The sequence below is a fragment of the Theobroma umbraticum genome, unplaced genomic scaffold (genome assembly GCF_002168275.2).
Source record: "Theobroma umbraticum cultivar Fairchild unplaced genomic scaffold, ASM216827v3 scaffold_50.0, whole genome shotgun sequence".
Classification (NCBI taxonomy): Eukaryota; Viridiplantae; Streptophyta; class Magnoliopsida; order Malvales; family Malvaceae; genus Theobroma; species Theobroma umbraticum.
In genome coordinates, this window is record NW_018397261.1 from 1,087,119 (window position 1) to 1,092,926 (window position 5,808).

A 5,808-nucleotide genomic window follows, 5' to 3' on the forward strand; every position below is an offset into this window, starting at 1 on the left:
AGGTAATGTGATTGCAAGTAATGTGATTGTAGGGAAAATAACATTACATTGTTTAGTATGCCAGCAAAATAATGATTAAAATGCAGGGAAGATAACATTACAATATTTGGTTTACAAGTACTTTACTGGAAATGTAATGTTAATTTTTAAAATTACCCTTAATTATTAAAATACAAGTTTAATATATTTATATTTTTCTTATTAATTTTTATATAATATCATTTCTTAAATATATTTTTAATGTCATATATTTTATTTTTATTTATTATTATAATATTTTATATTTTATTTTTAATATATTTATATTTATATTATTAATTTTTATATAATATCATATCTTAAATATATTTTTAATGTCATATATTTTATTTTCATTTATTATTATAATCTTATATATTTTATTTTCATTTTTTAATATTTTTTTATATTATATATTTTATTTTAATTTGTTTTACCTATATTATATAAATGTTAATTTTTTATATTTTATTTTATTTTAATTTTTTATTCTTATATTATATACTTTATTTTAATATTTTTTATTTTAATTATAACATTATAAAATATTTTTAATAAGGTAATAAAGTTGAAGGGTAAAATTATCTTTAAGAACATTGCAAAGTGCAATGTAATGTGATTACATTAGTTTTGGACTACAATCACATTATATCCCTTGGCTATAATGTGATTGCATTACAATCTTACATTGTAGTGGTCTGTTACAAAATAAACACTGTAATATAATTTAATTAGACACATTGCAGAGAATGTGCTTCCACTTCCCTCATACCAAACGCAACCTAAGTGTTATTTAAGATTTCACCTCAAGAGAGAATCAAACAAACTCCAGAATAGTTGAATTCACTTTACTTTTTTATTAATATAAGCTTTTTCTAAATCACATGAAAATTCTAAGTAAAAGAAAATAGTGCTAAAATTATTGAAAGTCGCATTCTACAATGAAGCTTTCACAAGAATGTCAATGCAAACTTAACTCACACCCATATTCTTTCCAAAAACTAAGATTATAAAATAATCAAAATATCATCCTAGGATAAGGAAAAATCATAAACAATGCATCTAGATATCTCTAAATTTTTTTATTATAAAGTAGAAGCTAACTAAACATGTAAAAGAAGAGACAATTTTAACAATTAAAATAAAGATAAGCAAATGAAGACAAACAACTAAAAGTAAATAAAGGCACATAAAAGAAAATCTAAAGACACCCCCTTAAACTTAAAACTAAGCATTGTCCCTAATGTTTAAAAAAAACAATAAAAATAAAATAAAGAGAAAAGAAAACAAAAACTCCCCTACTAATGGAGCCACCAAAAAGGAAGATTTACACCTCCTCCTCATCATTATCAACATTAGCTCCAGCAATAATGGTAGGATCATTACGCAACACAAGGAAAGTGTCCATATCCATGCCCACATTTTCTACATAAGCTTTCATCATTTGCTCAATTGCATTAAAGCACTATGAATGATTGTCCATGCGAGTCTCAAGTCTCTCCAATTCTTTACGCCATGGATAAAACTTGAGGACGTGATGCTTAAAGTCTCACAATTGATGAACTATCTCCAACAGTTGAAGACTCTTGTTGTATAAATTTTTCCATTATCCCATTATCAATTGGACCCTTAAGATAAAGCAACTCTTCCTTAGATCCCCATTCCACAGTTGTTTTCTTACAAAACTTCGTAATCAAAGAAGGAAACCAAATATCCTCACCAGGTGGATTAGCTAATTTAAGGATAATGAGGTAGATCAAATGTACAATATTAATTCTTTACCAATCAGAATACAACAAAGTAATACAACTTGATCTATAGTGATATCACTTACATGCTTAACTGGAAGCAACTTATCGGCAATAACATAGAACTCACATTTGTAGGCACCATGAAGCTTGTTCATTTTTATTTTTTTGGAAAAGTAAGCTTGTTGCTCTTAAAGGACACAAGCAATCCTTTAAACAACTTCCACTCCCTGTTACCTTTGCACAAGTAATTAATTATCCCCTCCTAATCTGACTCTAGAGTAAAATATTCATTAATCATATCATCAAGAATTTCAAAATAAGTATTAATAGCATCAGTAGTAAAAGGCATAAATTTATCATGAACAAGATCATTCTTATTATGATGCTCCTTTGCATGAGCATAAAACCCTCTAACTAAAAGCATCACAACTACAAGAGGCTATTTACAAAATGTGGTCCACTACTTAGCAAGAATAATTTCATGAACATTTGGATACTAAGTTTCAGTAACATCAAACCCTCTTTTAGGAACTGGAATTTTATACACTACCTCTTCATTATATCTCTTTTCAACATCAACAAAAATAAATCTAGCCTTATCATCAAAACTACTAGCACTGGCTCTACCTCTTTTTGATGTCATATTTAATAAATTAAATGCCAAACAAATAGTAAAAAATCAAACTCCAAATATTTCAACAATTGGTCACCAAGCACTGTCAACTTAAGCAGTAAAAATTCCACAATCCACAATATCACAATGCACAATATCTCTACAATCACTAGTGTAGGAAAATGTGCTTACTTGAGTAGTGAAGATAAATTATTGAATGGTTAGAGGGAGAAGAGGGTTGGGTGAGGATTTAAAGAATTATTTTTAAAGAGAAGGTGGAGGGAAAATTTCTAAAAAGGGAATGGATGGGTGGCTAATGAAGAGAATGAGGGAGAAAAAGGGGTTTATATAGTGGGCCTTATGGTTTTTTATGGTCATTTTTTTTGTCAAAAATCAGATAGGCAGAGTGGTACACCCCTTTGGTGCCACGACATTGCGGGGCTTAATCCTTTTATTTTGTGATTCAAATCCATGGTGTCATGGCGCTGCTATGCCTCTGATTCTATGTCCTTTAATGTTCGAGGTGTCGTCGTGCATGAGGGACTGTGTTGCAATACTCTCTTTGCTATTGATTCCGCGTACTTTTTGCCCTAGGGTCTTGTGATGTCATAATGCTCTTATCGCCCTTTTGTTTTAATAGGGTGAAACTTGAAAAAGTAAAAGAAAAATTGGTAAATGATGTTAATACATAATAATTAAATAAAAAGAGATTAAAATAAATGAATTAAGTTAAAAAACTTGGGTTGCCTCCCAATAAGTGCTTTTTTGTAATCACTAGTTTGACTATAGTAACCATTTTTATAGTTTTTCATCCTTAAAATATAGTCTGAGACTTAGTCCATTAAAAATGAATGTGCCCGTATCCTCACTATCAATCTTTATTATTCTACAATGATAAATCTTGACTACATTAAAAAGACCCTCCATCTTACTTTGCGTTTCAATGGAAAAAGCTTGAAGTGTGATCGAGAAAGTAACATTACTTGTTGTCCAACCTTGAAAGAACAACTAGATAGCGATTGAGGATGCTCTTCTGGTGTTTACTTGGGTCTAATCTATAAAGGTGGTGGCTTAAACTCTAAGATTGGTGCTTGCTTACTTTTAGGTGAAAAGATAAGATCACCCTTGCCTTCATCAACTAAATTCACTATATAACAACTATTTGAAGAGGAAGGATGCTTGATTGTATTGAAAATATTAAACTTGACTACCTCTTCTCCAACTTTAAAAGTTATCTTGCCTTCCCTTACATCAATAATTGCGACTATGGTAGCCAAGAATGGTCGTCCCATGATTAAAGGAATTTCCACATCCTCTTCCATTTCAAGCACAATGATGTCAACTAGAATATAGAGATGCCCAACTTTAACCAACACATCCTTAATAATCCCAACAGGGTACCTGATTGTTCTATCAACTAATTGCGAAGAAACTCTAATAAGTTGTATCTCATTAAGTCAAACTTTCTTAGCAATTGACAAAGGCATAATTGAAACATTAGCACCCAACTCAGAAAAAGCTTTAGAGAATTTAAATTTGCCAATAGTAAAAAGGATAGAAAAGCACCATAAATCCTTAAGCTTCAGTGAAAGCTTGTTTTGAATTATCACCGTACACTCCTCAATAAGTGCAACTGTTTCAAAGTCTTCTAGTTTTCTCTTATTGGTTAAGATGTCTTTCAAGAATTTGACATAGCTTGGCATGTTTTCAAAAGCTTTGACAAAAGGAATATTTATGTGGAGCTTCTTGAAGACATTGAGAAATTTCTCAAATTGCTTATCAAGCTTTTTTTGTGGAAAAAGTGGTGGAGGATAATTTGTTTAAGACTTAACTTGATTTTTAGCTTCCCCATCATCTTTCTTTTCAACTTCAACTTTTCTCTTAACAATTATCACTTCATCATCCACATGCTCTTTTGAAGATTCAATTGATTTTTCCCTCACTCCTTTCAACTTCTTTTCCACTCCCAAGGATAATTACATTGCATTGTTTCTTACCTCTGGGATTGACTTGAGTGTCACTTGGCAAGGCACCCTAGGGTCTAATATTGATGGAGTTAGCAAGTTGTCCCATTTGAGTTTCAAGATTGCAAACTGATACTGCTTGATTCGGAATGATGGCATTATTCTTTATCATGTAGACATTTGTCTTTGTCATGAATTGCATGAACATCTCTTCATAGTAGGCTTTTTTTCAGGTACAAGAGGTCTTACTTGTTTTAGAAAGCCAGAAGGAATGTGCCTTGGATTTAAAGGTTTTGGGTTATTATTCCATGAGAATTTTATATGGCTTCTTTAACTAAGATTATAGGTATTAGAGTATCGGTTACTTTGCTACCTATTGAAGTTCCCACCAAACTATATTGATTTAGGATTAAATGGACATTAATCACTTAAATGGCTATCTCCACACAAAGCATAGGTTATAAAGAAGTTTTGGATAAAATTAACTCCCATTGTGTCAAATCTTTTTGTTAACGTAACTACTTGTGCAGTCAAAGCATTTAGTGCATCAATCTCATAAACACCAATAGCTTTTCTAGACCTAGATCTTTCTGAAGGCTATTAGTAATTATTAGATGCCATCTCTTCGAAAAAATTGTAAGCTTCATCAAGATTTTTACCCATCAATGGCCCACTAACAATGGCTTCAATTATAGATCTGATTAAACTGACCAACCCATTATAGAATGTCTAAACTTGAAGCCATTAAGGAAGCCCATGCTATGGACATCTTCTAAGAAAACCTTTAAATCATTCCAAAGCTTTATAGAAGGATTCACCATCAAATTGTGTGAATGAAGTTGCATCATTCCTTAACTTTGCAATCTTTGCAGGTGGAAATAATTTTGCCAATAATTTTTTAGTCAAGTCCTCCTATGTAGTAATAGATCTAGTGGGTATTAAATTCAACCAACTTTTTGCCTTATCCTTTAATGAAAAGGAAAGATTCTAAGTATGATAACATCATTAGTCACTCCATTATATTTGAAAGTGTCACAGATTTCCAAGAAATTAACCAGATGGGAATTAGGATCATCACTGGGTAACCCACCAAATTGAACGAAAGACTAAATCATCTAAATGTAAGTAGGCTTAATCTCAAAATTGTTTGCATTGATAGGAGGACTTCTAATGCTTTAGTGCAAGCCTTGTAAAAAATGGACAAAATAATTTTGTAGAACGCTGCTCTCTTGGAGAATTTGATTGAAAGCATTGTTACCCTGATTATTATTATCTTCAATGATTGTTTGATTTAGAGTTTAAACTTGCTAATTTTCCTTTTGAAGTCTTTTAAAAGTTTTTGCTATCTTGGATTAAAAGAAATAAGTTTCAAGTTCTTCCTTTGCATACAACAACCAAAGATGCTTGAAAATAAGAAAAATAAATAAATAAATAAATAAATAAATAAAACAAGATTTAAATT

The 5,808-nt window shown here is 30.6% G+C and overlaps 1 non-coding gene across 1 annotated transcript; it reads left to right on the forward strand.

The window, feature by feature from the left end:
* Positions 1-5,097: 5,097 nt before the first annotated feature.
* On the forward strand, positions 5,098-5,204 carry LOC149527076 (small nucleolar RNA R71). The gene has a single exon (XR_016351353.1). It is a non-coding gene; the product is annotated as a small nucleolar RNA R71 (small nucleolar RNA).
* Positions 5,205-5,808: the final 604 nt, after the last annotated feature.